We start from the raw sequence: 17,765 nt of genomic DNA on the forward strand, positions 1-17,765 counted from the left end.
CTGCTCTCAAACTCCTAGGCTCACGTGATCTTCCCTCCTTGGCCTCCAGGTCAGCACCCAGCCGGTATTTTTATTCTTAGTATAAGTGGGGTTCTCCCCTCTGCCATTATGTCCTCTCCCTGTCTGCTTCTTTATATATGAAAGCCATCGATTTTTGCTTGTTAACTTTATATTCTGCAGTTCCACTGGATACTTTCATTGTTTTGGTTTTATCATTGATTCTCAGGGGTTTCTGGGTTTGCTGTCATAGTCACTGAAAGTAAAGACTGTTCTATTTCTTTTCTGGTCATTCTTCTATTGATTTCTGTTGTTAAATTTCTTTGGCAAACACTTTGATTACAATGAATGTTGGATGGCAGAAAAAATAGAAACTGTCTTATAGTTTTTCTGATCTTAGTAAAAATGTCCTTTGTTTCCCCATTAGACAAGACATAGTACTGACCTGAGAACAAAGGTAAATGTTTGTATGTATGTGTGTAATGTATATTTTGTTTTATATTTCTTTTTCTTTTTTTCTTTTTTTTATTTTTTATTGAATGGTAACTGTATACATTAATGCACTTCTGGGGTACAGTGTGGTGTTTTCACACACAATCCCAAACACTTCCATCAAACTGGTTAACATAGCTTTCACGTCATTTTCTTAGTTATTGTGTTAAAATGTTCGTATTCTACTCATAGAAAGATTCACTTGTACCCTTGTAAGATTATGTTTCTTTTTCAACGAGAGGTGTAGTCTTAGTTTATTCATTAAAAATGGATACTTGAGAGATTTCGTATTTTGTTCTTTTTGCTTTTATAATTACAGATACTTTAGTGAAGCTTGGTCCCCTCTTTTCTTGTTTTCCCTTTGACTATATGTCCCTTTGGCACTTCCTAGTATTTCGAATGACTCCCTGTTCCTTGCAACAACGTACTTTTTGGCGTTTCCTTTTTCTCCCCTGCCTCCTTCCACTTTTCAGGAGCATTACTTCTAAATTGTCCCCACATTTGTACATTAGTTTTCATGTTTTCCCTTATGTTATTCTAATCTTATATGTAGATTTATAAATTTTAAAAAGGTCACAATCATTCATTTCTCTAAAGTTTTTGAGGTCATTCTTTGGATGAAATCAATGGTCTAATAGATTCCTCAAGAAGGGCTGATGGATGTAAAATTCCCTAATACCGCTAAGATCTTGCATGTTGTACTATGCGTTCCTAGAGCCTTGATATTTGAATGGCGGCTAGGCTGACTATCAGTGAATATAGATCCTTGGTTGTACTTTCAGTGGGATGTATAATGTTGCCTTGCTTTGTATGTTGATTTTGAAAATTTTTATGATTTTAGTCTAATTCTGATAGCTTCAAAGCCTTTTTAATTAATTCATTTATTTTTTGAGATGCAGTCTTGCTCTGTCACCCAGGCATGAAGGTCTCAGACTTCCCAGAGGGGCCTCCCACTGAGGCTTCCCAAAGCTCTGGGAATACAGCCAGGAGCTGTCACACCCAGACACTGTACAAGGCCTTTAAAAATTTTTTCATTTGACTCTCCACTTCTTTAGGTACCTTCTAATTTATAAGATAAGTCCTCTCATTTATAAGGTAATTTTTGTCATTTTCTTCAATTTCATCCTGAGTTCAGTCAACTCCTTTTTTATTCTTTTCAGTTTGGGGTACATCTGGCCTCTTAGTTATTTTAATTTCTGATTTAAGGGTGAATATTCATATTCTCAAATGCTTCTTTGAGGTTGTTTGTTTGTTTTGAGACAGTTTCACTTGGTAGCCCTCAGTAGAGTACTGTGGCGTCACAGCTCACAGCAACCTCCAGCTCTTGGGCTTAGGTGATTCTCTTGCCTCAGCCTCCCAAGTAGGTGGGACTATAGGTGCCCCCCACAATGCCCAGCTATTTTTTGTTGCAGTTTGGCTGGGGGTGGGTTCAAATCCACCACCCTTGGTATATGGGGCTGGTGCCCTGCTCACTGAACCATAGGTGCCACCCTTCTTTGAGGTTTATTTTTTTGTTTGTTTGTTTGTTTGTTTTAGAGACAGAGTCTCACTTTATCACCCTTGGTAGAGTGATATGGCATCACAGCTCACAACAACCTCCAGCTCATGGGCTTAGGTGATTCTCTTGCCTCAGCCTCCTGAGTAGCTGGGACCACAGGCACCCGCCACAATGCCCAGCTATTTTTTGTTGCAGTTCGGCTGAGGACAGGTTTGAACCCACCACCCTCAGTATATGGGGCTGGCGCCCTACTCACTGAGCCACAAGTGCCACCCTTCTTTGAGGTTTTTTGATTGGAGCATAGAGTTAATAATTTGCTTTTGTTTCATAGTGTTTTCAAGGGAGTTTTCTTCTATATATTTGTGTGAAATTTTATTTCCTGTTTTTGAGGGGTTGTTTTCTTTCTTTATTAGTATTATAATTAAAATAATTCTGTATAGATTTTCCTTTCATTTCATTTTTGTGATATCAGATGTTATACATGACTCTCGGTTTAAAAGATGTTTTTTGTTGATCTAGCAAAATCTAGGACCTTGAAGATGGTTTTTTGTCGTTATTGTTGTTGTTCATTTTTATTTTGTTGGTGGGGGGAGGTTTGGGGAACAATTTTGGGCTTCCCTTCTGTCATTCAGGACTCTAACATTTTTTCATTTCCCCCATCCACCACCTGTCTGGCAAAATCCACTTCTTCCTTCCTTTTGTTTTTTTCTCTCCCCTAGAAGCTGTTTTTTAGCTATGATTGTGCCTTGTGCCTTTGTTTTAATAAATCCTCAACCCTAAATCTCATTAAATTGTACCCCTGCACCTTCGTGATTCTTTAAACCACGTGTACTCAGCACTTTGGAATCCCTTTCTCTTGGCGAGTGCTCCATTCTTCCCAGTTCCTTTTTTTCCCAAAATTTCAGGCTTTCTGCAGATTTAATCTTTCTGATAGTTACTTACCTAAACTCTTTTGTATTATTATTAGATCATAGCTGTGTACATTATTGCAATCACGGGGTACAATGTGCTGGGTTTATACACAATTTGAAATGTTTTAATGAGTTGCTGTATACCTCAACTTTATCTTTAGCTCCCTGGAAGCACTCTGGGAGTTTTTTAAGGTGTAGCCAACATGATTTCCTAATAGTTATATATACGGTATGGGAAAATGAAAGTTAAGAAAAATTCTAAGACTTTTAGCCTAAACCACTGGAAAGATGGGGTTACCATCAAATTATTTAGAAGAGATTTCAGGTGGAGAAAATTTTGGAGGGTAGCTCACTGTCTACGTTAATGTTATTCTGGAACAGACAAGCATAGCTTTTCTGAGATCAAAGGCAAAACCAAGACCTCGTGGTTGTCTCTCTCAGCCTGATGGTCCAATGCCTAAATTTCAGGTCCTATTTTAAAAGTTTTGTTTTTCTTGTCTCTTTCTATATTTCTTGGATTCAGTCTAATTTTCATTTGAACTAATACTGGCATTCTTTGATTCAAGTTTTTCTCTCTTTCTTCTCCAAGATGTGTTGGTTTTCCCCCTCACTATTCTCACTAGTTTTCAGATGGAATATTTCTCAGACCTCTAGAAAGTAGGTAAAGAGATTGGTTTTCTCATCTTCAGCTCAAATTACATGTGCTGTAGTAATAAAGGACCGTAAAATCTCAGTGGCTTACATCAGCAAAATACCAGGTGAACATAAAGTTTGTGTGCAATTTAAAATAGTTTAACATGGTGAACTGCACATGAACTTTAGGGACACCCTGCGTATTTCTCACTGAACTTCCACATCAGTGATGGGCTCACTGAGCTTTGCCCTGCATCTTCCTCACTCCCGAATCCCATCTATCAGAACAGCCTCTTTTTGGAGCGTTGTTGATCTCATGGAAGAAAGAAAAGTGACATGCTGGGCTATAAAGGGACACACATAACTTCTGCTCACATTTCAGCAGCTCAAATAAGTCATGCAGATGAGACCGACGTCAATGAAGAAAAGAAGTTTAATCTTCCAGCACAGAAGTCACGGCAAGAGTGGGGGTGGTGGGCGTCAGGTGTAGGAGGATAGAAGTCCGAGACTAATCTGTTCCCCTTGCATATATGTCCACTCTGAAAGAAGATTGCTCTAGCATCGTAGGTTTTGCTGCCACTGCTAGCTTTGTCATGGATGCTGTTGAGGCCCATAGTTCTGGCCTTATGTCATGGCTTCATGGTCAAGCTGGTTTGCTTCGTTCATATCTCCTCAGCCTGGGGTAGAAAGCCAACTGCTTTGTTGCCACTCTTTTCTAGCCTTTGTTGGACTTGAAAACCTCCCAGCTCAATCTTCTTTGGCCAGTGTCCATGCCATCAGTCACATTGGCTCAGTGGTTAGGGCACCAGCCACATCTCCCAGGGCTGATGGGTTTGAACCCTGCTAAAACAACAACACCAATAACAAAAACATAGCTGGGCACTGTGGTAAGTGCCTGTAGTCCCAGCTACTCGGGAGACTGAGGCAAGAAAATCGCTTAAGTCCAAGGTAATATGCTTCAGAATTTGCTTTGCTATGCTTGAAAATCTGTGCTTTTAACCCAAATTTTGCTTAATCCCTCTTTATAAATCTATCTTAAGAATATAGTGAGAGATATGGTTAAATACTTATTGCCAATTGTATTTACCATAATATTGCTTATTAGACAGCAACATAATAGAATATTTGTACTTTATAGTGACATTATAAACATTATAATGTGGGAGAAACTGTAGTTTACAGAGCCAGAAATCGGGGTCCACAACTAACTAGCTATGAAACCATGAGAGCTATCTAACCTCTCTTTGTTTTTGTTTACCTAGATGTAAAATTGGCACAATCACCATGATAATGATACCTGACTCATGGAATTGTTATGAGGGTTAAAATATTAACACATGCGATAGTACATAATAATAATTGATACACAGAAAAAGCTATTAATAATTTGAATTACTGTAATTATTATGTTATGATTAATATTTTGGTACACAGGATAGGCTTTTATTAAGTGCAACAATTGTGTTCTTAAATGATAAAATATCGCAAATAAAATATGGAGAAAAAAGTGTGTCAATTCTATAAATACTATTTTTCAACTTTAATAAATAAGTTATATTTAGAGAATAAAGATTGGAAGGAAATTTATGAAAATATGAATAGTTTCTATTTCCGGTATCAGTGAGATTGTGAGTGATATAATTCATCATATCAACAAATGGGCAAAAACCACAGAGCCCTCTTAATAGATGCAAAATATGCACTCAGTGCATAATTCAATAGTCATTAATAATAACGCTCAGAGAACTAGTAACAAAGAGAAATTTATCAACTTTATATATGGCATCTATTGAAAACTTATAATTACCATCATTCTTTAAGGGCAAAAGGCTAAGTCTCCCCCTATCCCCAGAAAGGAAAACAAGGCAGTAATATCTGCTCTCATGTCTTCTATTAAACATTATCCTGGAAGTCCTAGTCAGTGCCGTAATGTAAGAAAATTTTGTAAAAGACACACAGACTAGAAATGAAGAAATGAAACTGTCTTTATTTTTTCAGGTAATGCAGTTGCCTTTGTGGAAAATTTCAAATAGTCTGTAATAAAAATATTACCAGATCTCCTGAGTGTAGCTGAGTATAGAGTACATGTATGAAGTCAGCAGGCAGAAAAAAGATCGATTGTATATCTATGTGCTTTCTATAAATAATTGCAAATTGTATTTGGCAATTATTTTTCCATGTTTCCTATCTCACTTCTTTTTCTTTTATTGTTTGGGATTCGTTGAGGTTACAAATAATTAGTTTACAGTGACTGGATTTGTTAAAGTCCCTCTTATACTGTGTCCTGCCCCCAAGAGGTGTGCCATGCACTGTGACTCTCAACCCCCTCCTTACCCCCCCTCCCCACTGCCTCATTCCCCTACCCCACCCCTTGCATTTCCTCATCTACTGCCTTCATATCAGAATTGAGTACATTGGCTTCTTGCCTCACCATTCTTGCCTCTCCATGCTTTACTAAGAAGAATGTATTCTACCTCCATCTAGATTAATACAAAAGATGTAAAGTATCCATCTTTTTAGTGGCTAAATAGTATTCCATGGTATATACCACAGCTTGTTAAAATTATATATTTTTTAAAAAAGTACTTTTTTAAATAGCTCTCCTCAAAAAGAACTAAAGATAAATCTAATAAAATATGTATATATTTTTTATGTTAAACACTACAAAATACGGAGACAAATTAAATAATATTTATACACATAAATGCTGAGATACTCTGGGCTCATTAATTGTAAAGTTGAATATTCTTAGGTATGTTAGTTCCATCCCAATTTGATCTGTGGAATCAACACAGCACCAATCAAAATAATAGCAGGAATCAACAAAGGTTCATGAGGGAATGCTTTGAGATGATGAAAGTATTTGTATCTTGATTGTGGTAGTAGTTACAGGACTCCATACGCTGCCAAATCTCAATAACTATACATCTAAAAAAAGCTAGTTTTACTGTATGCCAATGATCCCTCAATAAAAGTGTCTTAAAACAATACTCAGAACTCAGAACTTTAAAAGAATTCAGATTGGCACAGTCTCATAGGACCTCGGTAGCATAGAAGCACTCGTATTATTAGATGGTGTTTCAATGCCCCTTAGGATTTTGGGGATTTGGGGTAGTGGACTGTTAAGTGGAAAAAGGTTTACTTAGCATTTAAAATGATCTTCAGTCTCCATCACTGTGAAGTTAAGGACTAGCCTACATTTATTTAGTGACTAACAGTGCTCAGCAAATGTTGTTCAGGTTGAATAAAATTGAGGAAAATACTGTCGAGTCTAGGATTTTGCATAACTTTTTGATTTTTGTTCACTCGACAATCCTGGATCTGAATCTGGTTTGGAATTCTGCAAACATGAAATGTGGTTAACTTTCAGAAAGTTATTATCAATCTGTATCCCCAGACATCATGTTGTATAACTCAAATATACCCAATGAAGTTTATTTTTAAAAGTATATAAAGCCTACTGGCTCTCAACCTGGAGTACCAATATTAATCACAGGAGGGAACGTCTAACATGCAGACGCCTGGGCTCCAAACCCTGATTTATAAAACTGATCTGGGATTGAGCAAGTTCCAACAGCTTCCCAGGGAAGTCTGATGGAGGTTTTCCCAGGCCACACTTGAAGAGAATATAGCTTGAAGCTACCAGTAAAATTCATGAAAGGGATGGAAAATGAGCCATTTTACATTTGTTAAGGTAAAGCAATTGCATTAAGGTTGTCTAAAGAAGATAAAAAGATGAATGAAGTTGGAAAATGTTTTAATAAGGCACATTTTTCAAATCTTGGTATTTCATAAGAGCCTTATTTTATTCTTTTTCTCATTTTGTTTTAAGTATATCCTTTAGCAGCAGCAGGACTAAGTTAAATAAATACCTTTATCAAGATATAAAAACCAATAACAGTAATCATTTTAATAATATGACAAATGGCCTCAATTTTGAATATAATTTTGTTAAAATTGTAAGGCATAAGTATGAATTAAGTGGCAAATTAGCTCATGATGATTCTCTAGATCCGCTTCCTAGAATTCTGTATTTCAAAAATTCATACAGGTAGTAACATTTGTAAAAATCCAGCTGAAATATAGATCATTTTTCTTCATTTATCCTTTTAACATATCTTTGTGTGAAGTAGTAAAACAAAAGACTTCCTCATTCTGCTACTTGGTATAAATATAAATGTCTCTTCAACCTACCAGAAATGTCAGAATGATGTCTACTTTGATTCCAAAGCAGTATGTGAGTTCATCATTCCCTTGAACATTTTGATTCAAAGAAAGCAGAAACTCCGAGAATGAGATCAAGAGAGAGTGACACAGAATCCTCAATCTTTCAAAAACTGCTCATCTGCCATGGCTCATGAGAGTGCCCCCAATAGCTGCTCCACAGCGGATGTCACAGAGCCAGAATGCTGAATCAAAGCCCCCATGTGGATGAGCACTGTGACTCTGATCCTCACAACGGCCTCTCTGTTCCTCAGGCTTTATGCACTGTAATTATTAGAAAATTAAGTACAGCTAAAAGTTATAGCTATTTAAGGCTTCCCATTTCCCAGCCTTAGCATCTTTTGTTTGTAGGGAAGATTTCTCTCACACATTGTTTCTAGAAGCATCTTCCTCACTTATGTTGAAATCAAGCCTCTGGGGTCATGAACAGCCTGTGGAGGAGTCCATCATTTGTCTCTGGAGAAGGCCAAAGTGTTCCATCTCAATTGTGTCATGTCCTGGAGGTACCCCAGACAGCATCTGTCTCTCCTAAAGTTTCTCTACTTGTAAATTAAAAAATAAGAGTGTAAAGGCTCATAATTCCTCTCCATACCTGTGTCTCCCAGTTATAATAATTTTCGTTGTCTAGCAGAGTAGGAAACTAATATATACAGTGAGCTTGGATAACACACGGAGCTGTCAGCATCCGGCATGTCTGTGAGACAGCGGTCCTCTGCAGCTTCAGTAGAAATTGCATATTCAGTAGGAATGGAAGAGAAGGGCGTCTTTCTATGTAATATCACTGCCTACGCTGCTGTGTTTCATAGGCAAGGGTGCCCTCCTGTACGGATAGGCAATAGGGTCTAGGTAGTGTCCAGTTCCTGACCTTAAAGTCCAGTGAAATGGTGACCGTCTCCTCGCTATTTCATTTTAAACCACTTGCCACAGTAACCACAGTTTGTAAAGCAGCTACTATTACTACTAATGGCAACCCACTGGAATTAATTTTTTTCATTTTTTAACTTAACTTTTAATTAAAATCATAAACTGTATACATTTATGGGTACAATGTGATGATTTAATATACAATGTGGAATACTTAAACTGATTAAAATATCTAACACCTCACTTGCTTATTTTTTGTGGTAAGACAATTAAAATTTACTCTTCATTATTTTGAAATATACCCTTGCATTGTGCACATTAGGTGAGATTCACCAAATGCCCTCCTTCCTTCCACCAATCGCCCTCCCCTCTCTTTTCTCTCCCCTCCCTCTTGCTAGACCATATTTGTATTTTATCATTGGTATGAGTGTGTAAGTGTTCATATATTAGGGTTTCATAATAGTATGGAGTACATTGCATGCTTTTCCCCCCATTCTCGAGATACTTTACTAAGAAGAAAGTGTTCCAACTCCATCCAGGTAAATGTAAAAGATGCAAAGTCTCCATCTTTTTATGGCTAAATAGTATTCTATGGTATACCTAAACCACAGTTTGTTAATCCATTCATGAGTTGATGGACAGACACTTAGGTTGCTTCCACGACTTTGCAGTTATGAACTGAGCTGCAATAAACATTCTGGAACAAATGTCTTTGTGTGAAATGAGTTTTATTCTTCTGGGTTGATACCAGTATGAGATTGCAGGATCAAATGGAAGGGCACCTTTCAGTTTTTTGGGAATTCTCTATACTTCTATCCATAAAGGTCGTATTAATCTGCAATCCCACCAGCAGTGTAAAAGTATTCCCTTATCTTCACATCCACACCAGCATCTGCAGTCTTGTGACTTTGTGTTGTGAGCTAAAAAGCTTCTGCACAGCTAAGGACACTACAACTAAAGCAAACAGACAGCCTTTGGAAGGGGAGAAGATTTTTGCATGTGATGATTCCAACAAAGGTCTGAAAACTAGAATCTACAGAAAACTCAAATTATTCAATAAGAAGGGCACAAACAACCCCATTTCTTTGTGAGCAAGAGGCTTGAACAGAAATTCTCTGAAGATGACAGATGATTGGCCAACAAACACATGAAAAAATGCTCATCATCTTTAATCATCAGAGAAATGCAAATCAAAACCACTTTGGAATTAATTTTTATCTTCTTAATCCTGTTACATGATAAGGGTATTTATTGCTATGAAAATGTATATTTAAAAATGGTAAAGATGGTTATATGTGCACAAGTTTTAATTACATAGATAAATAAATAAATAAGTCTAGCCCTTCAAGTTTCTTTAACCACCATAGTGACAGATCTCGATTATTGTAAGGGCTACCAGCCCATCTCATTGCAATTTTCACCCTCTACTTTGCATAGCACCTTTCTGGAACATTTATTGTAAAGCTCATTTGATTGATGGCATAAAATTATGCTGTTAACTTTGCTGCCATAATCAGTGTGTCCACTGAGGAAGATAAAGAAAAAAACTGCTCGGTCTAATGCATCAATATGCTAATATCAGCCAGGATCTAGTTTCTGGGTGTAAAAGAAGAAAATGTGGGTAAAAGTCCTGCTTCCTTGGTCACTGACTCACTTTATAATCTTGGCCTTTAGTTTTTTCATCTCTAAAATAAAGATGCTGAACAGTGGTTCTCCCAAATGGCTGTATAACAGAACCTGTTCAAGAGAATATTATTAAGTTCCTAGGTATTACGGCTGAAATAAAGATTCAGAATTATTAGGTGTGGAGACCTGGAATTTATAGATTGAATAGGCTTCTTAGGTATTTTTGCAACTAACGTTTGACTTATGTTTGAGGACTTTTAGATGAGATGACTTTCAATGTCCTATCCAGATTTAATAGTTTATGATTCTAAGTCGAAGAAATAAACAAAGGAAATATTTAAAAGAATGGAATTTCTTCCCATGCAGGTTAATTCATTAATACATCTGTTGCACCAGGCAGCTGCCAATAGTTTTCTTCCTTTTGAGGTGGCACGGAGGTTTGGCAAGAAGGAAGAAGGAAACCACCCAACAACCTGGCTTCGGTCATCAACTGAGCCTGATGAGTCCCATCCATTCATTGATGATTTTCACACCTAGAGCACTATTTCTTCCCCCAATACTCCTGACACCTTTCCAGGCAATTTCAACATCCACATGGATAATCTGTCCGCCATCATTACCTCTCAGTTCCTCAGTCACTTCAGTAAGTGACTTCTCTGCCCCATTTCAGTCACCTACTTCCATGGTCAAATCCTTGACCTTGTCATCATAAATAACTTCTCTAATTCTGAAAGCCCAACTTCAACTACCATCTCCTCCAACTGGCTCACGCACTCTATACATTCCAATCAGTCTTTGAAGTACATCAATACATCACCCAGTGAACCAGCAACTGTCTCTCTTCCTCTGACTTCTTCTTGTCACTTTTTACTGAACTAAGATTCTATGATCCATTATTATAATCTCTCCTTGCTACCCTTTTCTTTGTACTGTATCTTTTCTTCCACTGTATCCTGCCTACTCTGCGCCTGTACTCCAAACACGCATTGCTGGGGGAAAGCACAGAAGTATGAAGACCAATGTCCGTGCAAATTCAGGACCTAAGATTTAAGTGCAGTAGGTATAGTTCTTTAGCTTGTTCTTACTCAGCCAAACTACCATGACATTTCTTTTCTCTCTCAAACATTTACACCTCACAACCCCAAGTCATTTCCAGCTGATGGTTTTACTTCACAATTCCTTGAGGAAAAAAAGCAGTAACCAGAGCAACCAAAGTATTTGTATTCTCAGATACTTGGCTTTTTCAATTACTTCCCCTGTCTCACATCATCCTTCTCCTCTTTTCTTGACAGTATCTTACAATCAGTCTATAGGGGTGCTATAGTAGCTCCTACCTTTAAATGAACATAGAAACAAACATCATGCAACCCTTATTCTGCTCATTACCTTTCCATTTTGCTGACACTCTTTACATTAAAGTGTCTTGAAAAGTTGACTGTTGCTACTGAATTTGTTTCTTTAGCTCACATTCCCTTTTCAAATTAGTCCCAGTGGTGTTTGCTTTCAACACTTTGGAGATTGGTCTTTGCAAGCTCACCAATGGCCTTCTGGGCATCTTTCTTTCTTAACTACTTAGTTCTCACCTGACCACTTAACACCAAATATTATTCTGGAAGAAACATATTCCCCCTCCCCAGTTTCCATTGCATCATGCTATCGGTTTTCCTCCTCTTTCATTGGCTATTTCTTCTGTCTCCAAACCAGTTTGGATTCTGGTTTGCTGGTTATTCCCCTTTGAAGAAGCTTTTAATGCTAGATTGATGCAATGCTGAGCCAAGGTACTATATTCAGAATGGCTTGCATTCAGAATGGAATTCTCTCTAGCCAGTTTAAGCAGAAAGGGATATCTTTTTTCAAGTATAGGATTATACCCTTCAATTTTTTTTTAATGAAACAAAAAGAAAAGGAAAAGAAAATTTGATTAAGCTTATAGAAATGAGTCTCACTGAAGTATTGAGCTTCCAAGAATGATGCTATCCCCACCATAACTAGAAAGCAGTAGAATTAAGAGTCTTAAAAAAAAAACACGACTTTATTTATTTTTCCATATTTTTAGGACTTTTTTTTTATTGTTGGGGATTTATTGAGGGTACACAGAACCAGGTTACATTGATTGCTTTTGTTGGAAAAGGACCCTCTTATAATTGTGCCCTGCCCCTAGAAGGTATAACACACCACTTGTCCCCCTCCTCCTTCCCCTTCTCAACTCTTCCCATCCCCCATAACCCCCACCTTATACTAGGACCGTAACTGTCCTCACATCAGAATTGAGTACATAGGATTCTTGTTTCTCCATTCTTGTGATGCTTTACTAAGAATAATGTGTTCCACAGCCATCCAGATTAATACAAAAGATTCAAAGTCTCCACCTTTTTTAGTGGCTGAATAGTATTCCATAGTATACGTATACCACAGCTTGTTAATCCATTTCTGGGTGGGTGGGCATTTAGGCTGTTTCCACATTTTGGCGATTGTAAATTGAGCTGCAATAAATAGTCTAGGGCAAGTGTCCCTGTGGTAAAAAGATTTTTTTCTTTTGGGTAGATGTCCAGCAATGGGATTGCAGGATCAAATGGGAAGTCTAGCTTGAGTTCTTTGAGGATTCTCCATACTGCCTTCCAGAAGGTTGTATTAGTTTGCAGTCCCACCAGCAGTGTAAAAGTGTTCCCTTCTCCCCATACCACACCACTATCTGTAGTTTTGAGACTTTGTGATATGGGCCATTCTCTCTGGGGTTAGATGATATCTCAGAGTGGTTTTGATTTTCATTTCTCTAATAATTAGGGGCCTGAGCATTTTTTCATATGTTTGTTAGCCCTTCATCTATCTTCTTTAGAGAAGGTTCTATTCATCTCTCTTACCCAGTGATCTAAGGAATTGTTGGCTCTTTTATGTTTATTAATTTGAGTTCTCTGTAGATCTTAGTTATCAAGATTTTATCTGATTCAAAATATGCAAATATCCTTTCCCAATTTTTCTTTCAATGTTGAGAAGCTGGGACTGTAGCTGCTAAATCCAGAACAAGAAATACCAGTACACTCCAAATGGATACCCACACCCTGCCCTATTCCTCATATCTCAGTTCTGACCTCCATATTTGCATAAGTGCCTCTGATTGATTGGCAGAAACTAAATCCCATATGTAACACAACCCAAGAGAACCTGGGAGATGTTGTTCCTGGGTTTCCAGGCCCCATAATAATATAGGAAGACATGCTAGAAGTCTAGAATAGATATTATAAACCAATTCACTGTGCTTTCTATAACTCCATTTACTTCTCCATCTACCTAGGGACTTCACCCAATCCCATGGATTTAATCTCATCTGTGTTCTATTTACTATAAATATTTAGCCCCAGCCCCACTCATCCCTGAAGTGAGCTTCAGGTATATTTCACTTGGCTGCTTAACATGCATCTTAAATAAAAATCACAAAGACTGTCTTGATTTGCCAACCTGCTTCTCTTCATTTTATTCACATTGTAAAAAGTATAACCAACTGCTCCAGCCAGAAAGGTAGTGATACCTTTGATTCCTTCTCTTCTATTACTCACTGAATTCACTTAGCAGCAAGTGCTATTGATTCTACCTCCTAAACATATCCCAAACCTGTGCTTTCCCCTTCCTTCTTCATTATCAATCCTATTTCAAGTCACCATTATCTCTTTTCCAGACTTCTGCAATTGCATTTTAACTAGCCTCTCAGCTCCAATCCATGTCCCACAGCAATCCATTTTCTCTTTAGCAATAGTGAGCCACAGAAATACACTCTGTATATTTCCCATCATATTTAAAATATATCTAGTCTTAGCCTGCCTTACAAAACTCTTTGTGATCTGGCCCAGCTCTCTGGCTTCATCCCAGTCACTCTTCCCTTTACCCAGAAGTACATATTGACCTTCTTTCATGTCTCTCTGAGAGCCTAATTCATTCTTCCCTCAAGGCATTGGTACTAAAGTTTTCCTCTTCATGAAATCTTCTCTTCTCACTATTTGTACCCTCCTTTCTCAGTTTTTGACTTGAAGCTCACCTCTTCTAGGTGTTTCACATCAATCTTTCTATTGTATACCTGTTTCTTCCATTTCCAGAACAGAGACTGACAATAGGATAGAACCAGACATAGTGAAGGAATGAATAAATTATACTTATGCCAACGAGAAAATTGATGCTTAAAGAAATGAAATTCTCAGAGTCTCACAACTAGTGAATCACACACCTGAATTATAATTCTGTAGCTCTCTGACTCTGAGACATGTGCTTCTAACCACTGCATTCTCCTGCTAGGAATAGATTCCTCACTTATTGCTATGCCTATGTTTTACTCCCTTCAAAACCATTTCGCTAGATAAGCTCAAGAAAACTATTTTGTTTGCTCATTGGATTGTGTTCTTGGTTGTACAGAGCTTTTTAATTTGATCAGGTCCTTTTTATTTATTTTTGTGATTGCTTTTGGGGTCTTCATCATGAATTCTTTGCCTAGGCTCATATCTATAAGAGTTTTTACAGCCTTTTCTTCTAGGATTCTTAAAAGTTTCCTGCCTTAGAGTTAAGTCTTTTATCCATCATGAGTTAAGTTTTGTGAGTGGTGAGAAGTGTTTCCTGTTTCAGTCTTGGACATGTGGCTATCTAGTTTTCTTTTTCCTGGCACCATTTACTGAACTATCTAGTTTTCTTTTTCCCAGAACCATTTACTGAACAGGGATTCTTTTCCCCCAGTGTATATTGTTATCTCTTTTGTCAAAAATAAGATGAGAACATGAAAATGATTCCATCTCTGGGTTGTTTCTTCTGATCCATAAGTCTTTGTCTCTATTTGTGTGCTAGTACCATGTTGTTTTGCTAGGATAGCCTTGTAACACAGCTTGAAGTCTAATTAAGTGATGTCTCCTTCTTTGTTCTTATTATATGAGGTTGCATTGGCTAGTCAGGATCTACACAAAGTGCAGAACTATTCTTTTTGAGATCCGTAAAATATGGATTGCTTGAGCTCAAGAGCTCAAGACCAGCCTGAACAAGGGTGAGATCCCATCTCTAAAAACAGCCAGGCATTGTGGCAGGCACCTGTAGTTCTAGCTACTCAGGGGGCTAACGCAAGAGGATCACTTGAGCCATAGTTTGAGGTTTCTATAAGCTATGACATCATGGCACTCTACCAAGGGTGAGAAAGTAAGATTCTATGTTAAAAAAATGATATTGGTATTATAATTGGAATTACATTGAATCTGTAAATCACTTTGTGTAGTACAGCAATTTTAGCAATGTTGATTCTGCCAATCCATGAGCATAGTATATTTTTTCCAGCTGTCTATATTCTCTGTAATTTCTTTCATAATTCTCCCTGTAGAGATCTTTCACCTCTTTTTCTAAGTATATTACTGGGTACTTTTTTTTCTTCGTTGCTACTATGAAAGGTATTTCATCTTTGATTTGATTCTCAGCTTGACTGTTGTTCTTGTATATGAAAACTACGGATTTGTGTACATTGATTTTGTAGCCTGAGACATTGCTGAATTTATTTATCAATTCCAAGAGTGTCTAGGTTGAATCTTTGGGGTTTTATAGATATATATAAATCATATTATTATCAAAGAGCAATAGTTTGATCTCTTTTTTTCCCATCTCAGAATATGAAGATCTCTTTGACCCCCTTGATTTCCTTCTCTTGCCTGATTGTTCTGGAAAGAACTTTCAACACAATGCTGAACAGAAGTGGAAACAGTGAGCAACCTTGTCTGGTGCCAGTTCTAAAAAAAATGCTTTCAAATGATCACTGTTCAATATGATGTTCATTGTAGGTTTGTGACTTTTATGATTTTGAGAAATATCCTGTCTGTACCAATTCTGTTGAGTATTCCTGTTATGAAAGGGTGTTGAATTTTGTCAAATATTTTTTCTGCATCAACTGAAAGGATCATGTAGTCTTAGTTTTTGCATTTATTTATGTGGTGAATTATAAATTAATAGATTTGTACATTTTGAACCAATGTTGCATTTCTGGGATGAAGCCTACTTGATTGTAGAAAATTATTCTTTTGATGTGCTACTGACTTCATTTGGTCAAATTTTATTGAGAATCTTTGCCTCTACATTTATAAGGGTCTATAGACAATTGGTCTATAGACAATTCACAGAATGGAAGAAAATATTCATATACTGTACATCTGATAAAGGACTTATGACCAGAATCTACAAAGAACTCAAGCAAACCAGCAAGAAACCACCAAAAAATCTCAAAAAAATGGGCAAAAGACATGAATAGAAGTATTTCAAATGAAGATATTATAGCTTACAAACTTATGAAAAAATGATCAATGTCTCTAATCATGAGGGAAATACAAATCAAAACCACAATGAGGGCTTGGTGCCCATAGTATAGTGGTTATGGCACCAGCCACATGCACCAAGGCTGGTGGGTTTGAGTCCAGCCCAGGCCAGTTAAACAACAATGACAATTGCAACAAAAAAACAGCCTAGCTGGGTGTTGTGCAAGGCACCTGTAGTCTCCGCTGCTTGGGAGTCTGAGGCAAGAGAATCACTTAAGCCCAAGTTGCTGTGAGCTGTGAAGCAACAGTACTCTACAGAGGGCTACATAGTAAGACTCTGTCTAAATAAATAAGTATAAAAATACAAAAACACAATGAGATACCACCTAACTCTAGTGAGAGTGGCTCATATTAAAAAGTCTCAAAACAATAGATGCTGGTATAGATGCAGAGATAAAAGAACTTTTATGTACTATTAGTGGGACTGCAAACTAGAATAATCTCTATGGACAATTGTATGGAAATATCCCAAAGAAGTCAAAATAAATTACCATTTGATCCAACAATTCCATTGCTGAGTAAATACCCAAAGGAGAAAAGATAATTTTATAAAAAGGACACCCACACTCAAATGTTTATAGCAGGACAATCACAAAGATATGGAAACAACACAAGGTCCTAGCAATATATGAACAGATTAATAAAATGTAGTATATGCAGACTATAGAATCTACTCAGCTGCTAAAAAATGGTGATCTTGTATCTTTTGTGACAACATTGATAGAACTGGAAACTATTTTTCTAAGTGAAATATTATAAGAATGGAGAAACAAACACATGTACTGAATACCAATTTGAAAATAATTCATCAACACTTAAGTGCACATATGTAAGTAAATCTCAATGAAAATCAAGCTGGGGGGAGAGGGTAGTAAAGGATGAGTAAATTCACACCTATTGTATACAGGGCACACTATCTGGGTTAAGGTCACACAATTTTGAGCCAATCTGTACAAAAACAATGTGTGAACTTCCTAAAATTCTGCAATTTAAAAAAGGAAGCTATTTTGATATCACTGCCTTGAAAACCTTTCCATTGCCTACAGCTCAAAGTGACAGCTCTTCTTTATTATAGCATTTAAGGTCTTTCTTCACCCCAACTTCAGCCCATTTATAAAATATTTTTTCCACTGCTATAAAAATCTGGGTTTCATTGTGGTCACAATATCTGTCCTCCTGCTTGCCATGGTTAATTCC

This window comes from Otolemur garnettii, unplaced genomic scaffold (assembly GCF_000181295.1).
Source record: "Otolemur garnettii isolate 467f Iridium unplaced genomic scaffold, OtoGar3 scaffold00012, whole genome shotgun sequence".
NCBI lineage: Eukaryota > Metazoa > Chordata > Mammalia > Primates > Galagidae > Otolemur > Otolemur garnettii.